Raw genomic sequence first — 13,719 nt, 5'->3', positions numbered from 1 at the left:
GTTGCAAAATCTTCTCAAACGTTCCAGATAGAAATCCCATTAATGGAGCCAACGTTATTCCTTATTCAACATGTCAGAGAGGCATGTTTGTTCTACATAGAGTATTCTATCTGAACATACCAAAACGTTGCGTCCTGCTGAATGTGCACCAGGCTGTTAGCTATAGGTTGGATGGGAAGCGTCGCTGCACAAATATATTCAGATCTCTCCAGAGATGTTCGACCAGATTCATGTCAGGGCTCTGGCTGGGACACTCAAGGACATCCAGAGACTTGTCCTGAAGCCCCTCCTGCATTGTCTTGGTTGTGTGCTTAGGGTTGTGGTCCTGTTGGAAGGTGAACCTTTACCCTAGTCTGAGGTCCTGGTCGCTCTGGAGCAGGTTTTCATGAATGATCTCTCTGTACTTTACTCCGTTCATCTTTCCCTTGATACTGACTATTCTCACAGTCCCTGTCACTGAAAAACATCCCCACAGCATGATGCTGCCACCACCATGCTTCACCGTAGGGATGGTGCCAGGTTTCCTCCAGGTGTGAAGCTTGGCATTCAGGCCAAAGAGTTCAATCTTGGTTTCATCAGACTAGAGAATCCTGTTTCTCATCATCTGAGAGTTTTTAAGTGCCATTTGGCAAACTCCAAGTGGGCTGTCGTGTGCCTTTTACTGAAGAGTGACTTACATCTGGCTACTCTACCATAAAGGCCTGATTGGTGGAGTGCTGCGATTGTTGTCCTTCTGGAAGGTTCTCCCTTCTCCACAGAGGAACTCTGGATCTCTGTCAGAGTGACCATCGGGTACTTGGTCAACTCCCTGACCAAGATCCTTCTCCCCCGATTGCTTGGCCAGCTTTAAGAGGTCTTGGTGGTTACAAACTTCATCCATTTAAGAATGTTGGAGGCCGCTGTGTTCTTGGAGACCATGCGCCTTTTACTGAGGAGTGGCTTCAGTCTGGCCGCTCATCCATAAAGGCCTGATTGGTGGAGTGCTGCGCAGATGGCTGTCCTTCTGGAAGTTTCTCCCATCTCCACAGAGGAACTTTAGAGCTCTGTCAGAGTGACCATTGGGTTCTTGTTCACCTCCCTGACCAAGGCCCTTCTTCCCCGATTGCTCAGTTTGCCCAGGCAGCCAGCTCTAAGAAGAGTCTTGGTGGTTCCAAACGTCTTACATTTAAGAATGATGGAGGCTACTGTGTTCTTGTTCAATGCTGCAGACATTTTTTTGGTACCCTTCCCCAGATCTGTGCCCCGACACAATCCTGTCTCGGAACTCTATGGACATTTCCTTTGTCATTATGGGGTATTGGGTGCAGATTGACGAGGAAAACATTTATTTAATACATTTTATAATAAGTAAAATAAATAACAAAATGAGGAGAAAGGGAAGGAGTCTGAATAATTTCCGAATGCACTGTAGCTGATGAGGTAACATGACTGAACAAGGTATAGCATGAACAAGTGGTATTAGAAGGACTAATGCACGATAGACATTTTTTTTGATGTAGTGGCGGTATTATGGGCCATACCTTTTGAACAGTAGAGGAGACTTGGGTACTTTGGCAACATAACTTGGCTATGAAATGCAGTGGGGAAAGTGAGAGGGTTAAGCGAACCCCGCAGCTCACCAGCTGAAGTAGAATGTGTGTGCTGCGTGTGGCGTGTCCTTCCCACTGCTGAACAGGACTGCGCTGCCCATCTGTGCTGCTAATATGAATTGTGCTAATCACTGAAAAGCTCCCAATCTCTCCAATAACGATTGTTCAGTCCGATTTTAGTCACAGAGAATTTAATCTTGTCTTGTTTTAGTGAACTGAAATACATCATTTGCCTTTTTGTTATAGTTTATTCTGGGTCTATTTAGTCAGTTATTGTCATGTTTTGTCATTGATTATCATGTCTTGTCTCTGTGCTTCCCTTCTATTTCGTTTCCCTCTGCTGGTCTTATTAGGTTCTTTCCCTCTTTCTATCCCTCTCTCGCTCTCTCTCTCTATCGTTCCGTTCCTGCTCCCAGCTGTTCCTCATTCTCCTAACTACCTCATTTACTCTTTTCACACCTGTCCCCTATTTCTCCCTCTGTTTTCCGCTTCTGTCCTTGTCGGATCCTTGTATGATGTTCGCTGTTCTGTGTCCTTGTTCCGCCCTGTCATGTTTTACCTTCTTCAGATGCTGCGTGTGAGCAGGTGTCAATGTCAGCTACGGCCGGTGCCTTCCCGAAGCGACCTGCAGTCTGTGGTCGCGTCACCAGTCATTCCTCTCTACTGACGAGTGGATTTCAGTTTTCCTGTTTTTGCTTTCACCTAGATAATATCCAGGATTATCGCTTTTGTCTAAGACTGGAATAAAGACTCTGTTTTCGTTAAGTCGCTTTTGGGTCCTCATTCACCTGCATAACAGAAGGATCCGACCAAGAATGGACCCAGCGACTACGGATTCTCGCAACACTGCCGTCGAGATCCAGGGAGCAATGCTCGGCAGACACGAGCAGGAATTGTCTGCTGCTCGTCATGCCGTTGAGACCCTGGCCGCTCAGGTTTCCGACCTCTCAGGACAGTTTCAGAGTCTTCGTCTCGTGCCACCAGCTACTTCCTGGTCTTCCGAGTCTCCGGAACCTAGGGTTAATAACCCACCATGTTACTCTGGGCAGCCCACTGAGTGCCGCTCCTTTCTCACCCAGTGTGATATTGTGTTCTCTCTCCAACCCAACACATACTCAAGAGAGAGCTCGGATCGCTTACGTCATTTCACTCCTTACTGGTCGGGCTCGGGAGTGGGGCACAGCTATCTGGGAGGCAAGGGCTGAGTGTTCTAACAATTATCTGAACTTTAAAGAGGAGATGATACGGGTTTTTGATCGTTCAGTTTTTGGTAAGGAGGCTTCCAGGGCCCTGGCTTCCCTATGTCAAGGTGATCGATCCATAACGGATTACTCTATAGAGTTTCGCACTCTTGCTGCCTCCAGTGACTGGAACGAGCTGGCGTTGCTCGCTCGTTTTCTGGAGGGACTCCACGCTGAGGTTAAAGATGAGAATCTCACCCGGGAGGTTCCTTCCAGCGTGGACTCTTTGATTGCACTCGCCATCCGCATAGAACGACGGGTAGATCTTCGTCACCGAGCTCGTGGAAGAGAGCTCGCGTTAACGGTGTTCACCCTCTCCGCATCTCAACCATCTCCTCCCTCCGGCTCAGAGACTGAGCCCATGCAGCTGGGAGGTATTCGCATCTCGACTAAGGAGAGGGAACGTAGGATCACCAACCGCCTTTGCCTCTATTGCGGTTCTGCTGGACATTTTGACATTTCATGTCCAGTAAAAGCCAGAGCTCATCAGTAAGCGGAGGGCTACTGGTGAGCGCTACTACTCAGGTCTCTCCATCACGATCCTGTACTACCTTGTCGGTCCATCTACGCTGGACCGGTTCGGCTGCTTCCTGCAGTGCCTTGATAGACTCTGGGGCTGAGGGTTGTTTTATGGACGAAGCATGGGCTCGGAAACATGACATTCCTCTCAGACAGTTAGGGAAGCCCACGCCCATGTTCGCCTTAGATGGTAGTCTTCTCCCCAGTATCAGATGTGAGACACTACCTTTAACCCTCACAGTATCTGGTAACCATAGTGAGACCATTTCCTTTTTGATTTTTCGTTCACCTTTTACACCTGTTGTTTTGGGTCATCCCTGGCTAGTATGTCATAATCCTTCTATTAATTGGTCTAGTAATTCTATCCTATCCTGGAACGTTTCTTGTCATGTGAAGTGTTTAATGTCTGCTATCCCTCCTGTTTCTTCTGTCCCCTCTTCTCAGGAGGAACCTGGTGATTTGACAGGAGTGCCGGAGGAATATCATGATCTGCGCACGGTCTTCAGTCGGTCCAGAGCCAACTCCCTTCCTCCTCACCGGTCGTATGATTGTTGTATTGATCTCCTTCCGGGGACCACTCCTCCTCGAGGTAGACTATACTCTCTGTCGGCTCCCGAACGTAAGGCTCTCGAGGATTATCTGTCTGTTTCTCTCGACACCGGTACCGTGGTGCCTTCTTCCTCTCCCGCCGGAGCGGGGTTTTTTTTTTGTTAAGAAGAAGGACGGTACTCTGCGCCCCTGCGTGGATTATCGAGGGCTGAATGACATAACGGTTAAGAATCGTTATCCGCTTCCCCTTATGTCGTCAGCCTTCGAAATTCTGCAGGGAGCCAGGTTCTTTACTAAGTTGGATCTTCGTAACGCTTACCATCTCGTGCGCATCAGAGAGGGGGACGAGTGGAAAACGGCGTTTAACACTCCGTTAGGGCATTTTGAATACCGGGTTCTGCCGTTCGGTCTCGCTAATGCTCCAGCTGTCTTTCAGGCATTAGTTAATGATGTACTGAGAGACATGCTGAACATCTTTGTTTTCGTCTACCTTGACGATATCCTGATTTTTTCACCGTCACTCGAGATTCATGTTCAGCACGTTCGACGTGTACTCCAGCGCCTTTTAGAGAATTGTCTCTACGTGAAGGCTGAGAAGTGCGCCTTTCATGTCTCCTCTGTCACATTTCTCGGTTCTGTTATTTCCGCTGAAGGCATTCAGATGGATCCCGCTAAGGTCCAGGCTGTCAGTGATTGGCCCGTTCCAAAGTCACGTGTCGAGTTGCAGCGCTTTCTAGGTTTCGCTAATTTCTATCGGCGTTTCATTCGTAATTTCGGTCAAGTTGCTGCCCCTCTCACAGCTCTTACTTCTGTCAAGACGTGCTTTAAGTGGTCCGGTTCCGCCCAGGGAGCTTTTGATCTCCTCAAGAAGCGTTTTACATCCGCTCCTATCCTTGTTACTCCTGACGTCACTAAACAATTCATTGTCGAGGTTGACGCTTCAGAGGTGGGCGTGGGAGCCATTCTATCCCAGCGCTTCCATTCTGATGATAAGGTCCATCCTTGCGCTTATTTTTCTCATCGCCTGTCGCCATCGGAACGCAACTATGATGTGGGTAACCGCGAACTGCTCGCCATCCGCTTAGCCCTAGGCGAATGGCGACAGTGGTTGGAGGGGGCGACGTTCCTTTTGTCGTTTGGACTGACCATAAGAACCTTGAGTACATCCGTTCTGCCAAACGACTTAATGCACGTCAAGCTCGTTGGGCGTTGTTTTTCGCTCGTTTCGAGTTCGTGATTTCTTATCGCCCGGGTAATAAGAACACCAAGCCTGATGCCTTATCCCGTCTCTTTAGTTCTTCTGTGGCTTCTACCGACCCCGAGGGGATTCTCCCTGAAGGGCGTGTTGTCGGGTTGACTGTCTGGGGAATTGAGAGACAGGTAAAGCAAGCACTCACTCACACTGCGTCGCCGCGCGCTTGTCCTAGTAACCTTCTTTTCGTTCCTGTCTCTACTCGTCTGGCTGTTCTTCAGTGGGCTTACTCTGCCAAGTTAGCTGGCCACCCCGGCGTTCGGGGTACGCTTGCTTCTATTCGCCAGCGGTTTTGGTGGCCTACTCAGGAGCGTGACACGCGCCGTTTCGTGGCTGCTTGTTCGGACTGCGCGCAGACTAAGTCAGGTAACTCTCCTCCTGCCGGTCGTCTCAGACCGCTTCCCATTCCTTCTCGACCATGGTCTCACATCGCCTTAGACTTTATTACCGGTCTGCCTTCGTCTGCGGGGAAGACTGTGATTCTTACGGTTGTCGATAGGTTCTCTAAGGCGGCACATTTCATTCCCTCGCTAAGCTTCCTTCCGCTAAGGAGACGGCACAAATCATCATTGAGAATGTGTTCAGAATTCATGGCCTCCCGTTAGACGCCGTTTCAGACAGAGGCCCGCAATTCACGTCACAGTTTTGGAGGGAGTTCTGTCGTTTGATTGGTGCTTCCGTCAGTCTCTCTTCCGGTTTTCATCCCCAGTCTAACGGTCAAGCAGAAAGGGCCAATCAGACGATTGGTCGCATATTACGCAGTCTTTCTTTTCGAAACCCTGCGTCTTGGGCAGAACAGCTCCCCTGGGCAGAATACGCTCACAACTCGCTTCCTTCGTCTGCTACCGGGTTATCTCCGTTTCAGAGTAGTCTTGGGTACCAGCCTCCTCTGTTCTCGTCCCAGCTCGCCGAGTCCAGCGTTCCCTCCGCTCAGGCTTTTGTCCAACGTTGTGAGCGCACCTGGAGGAGGGTCAGGTCTGCACTTTGCCGTTACAGGGCGCAGACTGTGAGAGCCGCCAATAAACGTAGGATTAAGAGTCCTAGGTATTGTCGCGGTCAGAGAGTGTGGCTTTCCACTCGTAACCTTCCCCTTACGACAGCTTCTCGCAAGTTGACTCCGCGGTTCATTGGTCCGTTCCGTGTCTCTCAGGTCGTCAATCCTGTCGCTGTGCGACTGCTTCTTCCGCGACATCTTCGTCGCGTCCACCCTGTCTTCCATGTCTCCTGTGTCAAGCCTTTTCTTCGCGCCCCCGTTCGTCTCCCCCCCCCCGTCCTTGTCGAGGGCGCACCTATTTACAAGGTACGGAAGATCATGGACATGCGTTCTCGGGGACGTGGTCACCAGTACTTAGTGGATTGGGAGGGTTACGGTCCTGAGGAGAGGAGTTGGGTTCCATCTCGGGACGTGCTGGACCGTTCGTTGATTGATGATTTCCTCCGTTGCCGCCAGGGTTCCTCCTCGAGTGCGCCAGGAGGCGCTCGGTGAGTGGGGGGGTACTGTCATGTTTTGTCATTGATTATCATGTCTTGTCTCTGTGCTTCCCTTCTATTTCGTTTCCCTCTGCTGGTCTTATTAGGTTCTTTCCCTCTTTCTATCCCTCTCTCGCTCTCTCTCTCTATCGTTCCGTTCCTGCTCCCAGCTGTTCCTCATTCTCCTAACTACCTCATTTACTCTTTTCACACCTGTCCCCTATTTCTCCCTCTGTTTTCCGCTTCTGTCCTTGTCGGATCCTTGTATGATGTTCGCTGTTCTGTGTCCTTGTTCTGCCCTGTCGTGTTTTACCTTCTTCAGATGCTGCGTGTGAGCAGGTGTCAATGTCAGCTACGGCCGGTGCCTTCCCGAAGCGACCTGCAGTCTGTGGTTGCGTCTCCAGTCATTCCTCTCTACTGACGAGTGGATTTCAGTTTTCCTGTTTTTGCTTTCACCTAGATAATATCCAGGATTATCGCTTTTGTCTAAGACTGGAATAAAGACTCTGTTTTCGTTAAGTCGCTTTTGGGTCCTCATTCACCTGCATAACAGTTATAGTCTCGTCAATTGCCACTGAAAAATAGGTGTTGGACAAATATTTTAGTCACTATTTTTGTTGATGAAATGAACACTGCTGTACAGTAGAGCCAATCAGGTGGAATACTCAGCTACCTAGTAACCACGACTGTAACTAACAACATCACTTAGATCATATCATTAAAACCTACCCATGCACACTGCATGTTCTTAATCATTTCTGTTTCTCCAATGAGTTTTCTCATACTGTTTACTATTTCACATTTGACCAATGAACCAAAACCAGACAAAGGTCTGATTTAAATACAAATGTGGGTCAGATGTCGAAAACTACTTGATACTTTTGGATCCATCAGATCATTAATGCTAAGGTAATACCGGTGTTACATTCATTAAATCGGCCTCATCTCAACAACCCTATGCAAATGAGTACAAGTCAGAGGCTTAAAGCTTAAGTCTTGTCATCTAATGTTATGTTTCTCAGACGTCATCAGAAAGTAGACATCATTACAAGATTAGCCTACAAGGAATCCATTCCAAACTCTTGTCTCGGCAACCACAGCCCCCTAGGTGAAACATATCTGTGCAGGTGTGCATGTGATCTCATTTGTTGGCAGGCTGGCTTATGGGAGTTAGATCCACACGCACTTGCTGATGTGACTTCAGAATGATTCACTTCAAAGAAGCAGGGCATGGTGGTAAGTGGTCTGTGTCTTTCGGGTTAATGAAAAGCAAATGCATACAAAATGAACACCTGATTCAAGCATTTGGAAAGCGTCCCAGGCACGCTGTTGGACAGGCTCTATAAGGCGGACAGACGGCTAGCGGACACGGTGGTGTGAACTGGAGGATATGAGAGGAAGTTGATCAACATGCTGTGAATGTGATGGATGGCAGGGCTGTGTTGTGTTGCGTTCGGCTGCAACGCAGTGCGCATGGAGGTAAAGTAAAGCTGATTAGCCCTCTGCTTATTACTAGCTGTGGGGGAGCTCTCTCTCTCTCTCTCTCTCTCTGAACGGAACTGAATCTCCACCGACACACCATGCTTAAGAGCTTTCTGCGACTGACAGACGGAGGGGGCCCACTGTGAGGCGATTTTAAAATAAAGGAGACTACAGGTTTTCTAATATCATGGCCTGGGCGTGGCTTTAAGGTAGGCCCGGTCTACTCTGCCCCAGCCGTTTCTTATTATACCTCAGTGGCTCCAACAGGCATATCGTAGCAGAGTCTGTCTTTGAACCCAGGGGAGATGGAGGGTATTTAAGAGGGGATAACTCAACACTGAGGCCAAGAGGTAAGGAGGCGTTTCTCGATAATGATTGGTGGAGAGGATCTGTTTTTAGGATGAATGTGTCATGTTCAAACAGGCATCCAGCATCGGAAAAAGAGAGTACAGGATTCACTTGAGGCACTCTAGATCTGTCTAGATCTTCTTATAGCAGCACCCTGGCTTGCTTTTGTTGCATTGTTTATTAACGAATACACTGTTGAAGAGGAACGTAATGGGTAGATGTGCCTTCAGTCTTAGGGTCTTAAAAAAAAGAAGGTAATAGCTAGGTAATAATTGAGTTAATTAAGACCCAATGTGGCCCATGTTATTTTTTTCCGTCATACAAGAACGTTGTACGACACATTGGTTTGAGTGGATAGTTACTGGTTGTAGTTTGCCTTGATTCAAGAGTTTTGCTGAAGTGGGGAGCGTACAGTAGAGTTTCTGTTAACCCTGCAGTGGCATGTGTGAGCCCGTACAGTAGAGTCAACAATGAATGTTGTCGGTGGTTTCATAAAATACACAGGGTGTTGTCCGGAAGAGGGCAGGAAAGCCTGTGAGTTCATGCCACTACTGTGTGTTATCTGATACACTGTCTGGCAACTGGCAAGTACTTAAGTATAGTAAAAGTACTTGTCTTCAAAGGTAAATGAATGGTAATGGGTCAATCTCTTGGCTGTATGTACCTATATATATATTTGAAAGATTTTGAGCGTTGTACTTCAACCCACCTTTCCCAAGGGACCTTTAGGCTACGCACCAACCGTTAACTGACTACAACAGCGGGAATGCTTGCTAATCTTCACGCATCAACCCTGAGTTAACCAATCCCATGTATTTACTGACCGTAACTTCAGCTGGGCAAGACTGACTCCACGGACTCTTGTAGCATAAACAATCTGTTGTTTTCCCCATCCAGTATGAACTATGTTTCCCTCAGGGTTTCCCATTGATGATGAAACATTTCAGGAAAGAGATTGAAAGGGTATTTCACGGGAACATTCCTATGTTCCAGCTTTAGTAATGCATGGTGGAATGTAAAGAATTTAGACTGCTTTTATGGGGATGTTATTGTGCCGCCTTTTTATTGCATCAAAAAAAATATATAAGAATGGCATATCAGGATATAACTTGTTTTAAAAATGATAACATTCCCTGGAGAGTGTGTTTAATGCAGGCCAGTAATCATACTGTACTTCACTGTGTGAGTAGCCATGAGTTGGTTGGCTGCTGCCCAGCCCCTTCAGTAGATCCATTTAGAGGAGTGAGTAGCAGCCAGTTTAATGGCTCCTCTGTCTTGTAAATGATGCCCAAGCAAAGACTAGGAAGTAGCCTAATCATCAACGGTACAACACTATAACGGTCAACCTCCGTGGAATGATTTGGAGTCGCACAGTCATTACTGTTGATTTTCTATGGGCTGTGGTCTCTCTCTCTCTCTCACATGCGCACACACACAAAGGCATCTAAGGTATTTGAAAGTCCGTAGCAGTACCTGGATATTATGCTTTTTGAACTGCCGTTCTATATGTGCATTGTCTCAGACAATAATGTAAGGAACATGCACGGGCAACAAATGCCTTTTTGATGGCATTTCCCTCCATGCTAGTCTAGCAGCGGGATAATGAAAATACAATATGCCGCCTCGTGTGTTGACTGGTTATGTTTAGTTCTTACCTTCTTTGGGTAGACCGTATGCAGACCATCCTGCAGCTGTACAGTACCAGGTGTTAGCAGAGGGAGATTCCACTCAACATCTGTTTTCATATGTCACACTGTAAATCAATTGTTGGCCCCCAGACGGACAGTAACTGATGGTTGGCAACGGTACCCTGTGAGTTCATGCCACTACTGTGTGTCATCTGATACACTGTCTGGCAGCTGGCAAGTACTTAAGTATAGTAAAAGTACTTGTCTACAAAGGTAAATTAATGGTAATGGGTCAATCTCTTGGCTGCATGTACCTATATATAGTTGAAGTCAGAAGTTTACATACACCTTAGCTAATTACATTTAAACTCAGTTTTTCACAATTCCTGACATCCAATCCTCGTAAAAATCCCTGTCTTAGGTCAATTAGGATCACCACTTTATTAAGAATGTGAAATGTCAGAATAATAGTAGAGTGATTTTATTTCAGCTTTTATTTATTTCATCACATTCCCAGTGGGTCAGAAGTTTACATGCACTCAATTAGTAATTGGTAGCATTGCCTTTAAATTGTTTAACTTGGGTCAAACGTTTTGGGTAGCCTTCCACAAGCTTCCCAGAATAAGTTGGGTGAATTCTGGCCCATTACTCAGAGCTGGTGTAACTGAGTCAGGTTTGTAGGCATCCTTGCTTGCACACACTTTTTCAGTTCTGCCCACACATTTCAGAGGACATTTCTCCAAAACGTACGAATGTTGTCCCCATGTGTAGTTGCAAACTGTAGTCTGGCTTTTTTGTGGTGGTTATGGAGCAGTGGCTTCTTCCTTGCTGAGCGGCCTTTCAGATTGTCGCTATAGGACTCGTTTTACTGTGGATATAGATACTTTTGTACCTGTTTCCTCCAGCATCTTCACAAGGTCCTTTGCTGTTGGTCTGGGATTGATTTGCATTTTTCGCACCAAAGTACGTTCATCTCTAGGAGACAGATCACGTCTCCTTCCATTTTTTTAACCTTTATTTAACTAGGCAAGTCAGTTAACAAGACATTTGTGGAGTGGTTGAAGAACAAGTTTTAATGACTCCAACCTAAGTGTACATAAACTTCTGACTTCAACTGTACATACACATGTTCTCAGAAGTGTCTGAATATGGCTACTGAGAAAAGCAGGACTGTTTCATAAACTGAACAATATTATGTTTGTCTTTAAGCACTTGACTATGAATTAATGCTATATTGGCACTTGCTTTTTGTTGTCAGAGTATATTTATTTGTTTATTTATTTTATTTCACCCCTATTTAACCAGGTAGGCTAGTTGAGAACAAGTTCTCATTTGCAACTGCGACCTGGCCAATATAAAGCATGGCAGTGTGAACAAACAACAACACAGATTTACACATGGAGTAAACAATAAACAAGTCAATAACATAGTAGGGGAAAAAATAATATATATACATTGTGTGCAAAAGGCATGAGGAGGTAGGCAATAAATAGGCCATAGGAGTGAATAATTACAATTTAGCAGATTAACACTGGAGGGATAAATGATCAGATGAACATGTGCAGGCAGAGATACTGGTGTGCAAAAGAGCAGAAAAGTAAAAATAAAAACAGTATGGGGATGAGGTAGGTAAATTGGGTGGGCTATATACCGATGGACTATGTACAGCTGCAGCGATCAGTTAGCTGCTCAGATAGCAGATATTTAAAGTTGGTGAGGGAAATAAGTCTCCAACTTCAGCGATTTTTGCAATTCGTTCCAGTCACAGGTAGCAGAGAACTGGAAGGAAAGGCGGCTAAATTAGGTTTTGGCTTTAGGGATGATCAGTGAGATACACCTGCTGGAGCGCGTGCTACGGGTGGGTGTTGCCATTGTGACCAGTGAACTGAGATAAGGCGGAGCTTTACCTTGCATAGACTTGTCGATGACCTGGAGCCAGTGGGTCTGGCGACTAATATGTAGCGAGGGCCAGCCGACTAGAGCATACAGGTCGCAGTGGTGGGTGGTATGAGGTGCTTTAGTAACAAAACGGATGGCATTGTGATAAACTGCATCCAGTTTGCTGAGTAGAGTATTGGAAGCTATTTTGTAGATGACATCGCCAAAGTAAAGGATCAGTAGGATAGTCAGTTTTACTAGGGTAAGTTTTGTGGCGTGAGTGAAGGAGGCTTTGTTGCGAAATAGAAAGCCGACTCTAGATTTGATTTTGGATTGGAGATGTTTGATATGAGTCTGGAAGGAGAGTTTACAGTCTAGTCAGACACCTAGGTACTTATAGATGTCCACATTCTAGGTCGGAACCATCCAGTGTGGTGATGCTAGTCGGGCATGCGGGTGCAGGCAGCGAACGGTTGAAAAGCATGCATTTGGTTTTACTAGCGTTTAAGAGTAGTTGGAGGCCACGGAAGGAGTGTTGTATGTCATTGAAGCTCGTTTGGAGGTTAGATAGCACAGTGTCCAAGGCTGGGCCAGAAGTATACAGAAAGGTGTCGTCTGCGTAGAGGTGGATCAGGGAATCGCCCGCAGCAAGAGCAACATCATTGATATATACAGAGAAAAGAGTCGGCCCGAGAATTGTACTCTGTGGTACCCCCATAGAGACTGCCAGAGGACCGGACAACATGCCCTCCGATTTGACACACTGAACTCTGTCTGCAAAGTAGTTGGTGAACCAAGCAAGGCAGTTACTAGAAAATCTGAGGCTACTGAGTCTGCCGATAAGAATATGGTGATTGACAGAGTCGAAAGCCTTGGCCAGGTCGATGAAGACGGCTGCACAGTACTGTTTTTTATCGAGGGCGGTTATGATATCGTTTAGTACCTTGAGCGTGGCTGAGGTGCACCCGTTACCGGCTCGGAAACCGGATTGCACAGCGGAGAGGGTACGGTGGGATTCGAGATGGTCAGTGATCTGTTTGTTGACTTGGCTTTCGAAGACCTTAGATAGGCAGGGCAGGATGGATATAGGTCTGTAACAGTTTGGGTCCAGGGTGTCTCCCCCTTTGAAGAGGGGGATGTCCACGGCAGCTTTCCAATTCTTGGCGATCTCAGATGATACGAAGGAGAGGTTGAACAGGCTGGTAATAGGGGTTGCGACAATGGCAGCGGACAGTTTCAGAAATAGAGCCTTGAGCGTGGCCCAGCTGATTTGTATGGGTCCAGGTTTTGCAGCTCTTTCAGAACATCTGCTATCTGCATTTGGGTAAAGGAGAAGCTGGGGAGGCTTGGGCGAGTAGCTGCGGGGGGGCGGAGCTGTTGGCCGAGGTTGGAGTAGCCAGGTGGAAGGCGCCAGGTGGAAGGCATGGACAGCCGTTGAGAAATGCTTGTTGACTTTTTCGATTATCATGGATTTATCGGTGGTGACCATGTTACCTAGCCTCAGTGCAGTGGGCAGCTGGGAGGAGGTGCTCTTGTTCTCCATGGACTTTACAGTTTCCCAGAACTTTTTGGAGTTAGAGCTACAGGATGCAAATTTCTGCTTGAAAAAGCTAGTCTTTGCTTTCCTGACTGACTGCGTGTATTGGTTCCTGACTTCCCTGAACAGTTGCATATCGCGGGGACTATTCGATGCTATTGCTATAACAGTAACACTGTTTTAACTTGTAGTTAAAATGTCTCTTAAATGTTGTTTCCTATGTGTG

The 13,719-nt window shown here is 46.9% G+C and overlaps 1 protein-coding gene across 5 annotated transcripts in view; it reads left to right on the top strand.

Moving 5' to 3' along the window:
• LOC124043839 (cordon-bleu protein-like 1) overlaps positions 1-13,719 on the top strand; it is a 51,380-nt gene that overhangs the window by 16,536 nt on the left and 21,125 nt on the right. Inside the window, exon 1 of one of the 5 annotated variants that reach the window (XM_046362882.1) lies at positions 7,739-7,856. The exons of 2 other annotated variants lie outside the window; for them this stretch is intronic. The gene's annotated coding sequence lies outside the window, so the exon portion shown is untranslated. 2 more of the 5 variants (XM_046362880.1, XM_046362879.1) reach the window with 2 other exon arrangements.

The sequence above is a fragment of the Oncorhynchus gorbuscha genome, linkage group LG09 (genome assembly GCF_021184085.1).
Source record: "Oncorhynchus gorbuscha isolate QuinsamMale2020 ecotype Even-year linkage group LG09, OgorEven_v1.0, whole genome shotgun sequence".
Lineage (NCBI taxonomy): Eukaryota > Metazoa > Chordata > Actinopteri > Salmoniformes > Salmonidae > Oncorhynchus > Oncorhynchus gorbuscha.
Note: the sequence above shows the minus strand (reverse complement) of the source record. Positions and strands in the feature narration are given on the sequence as shown.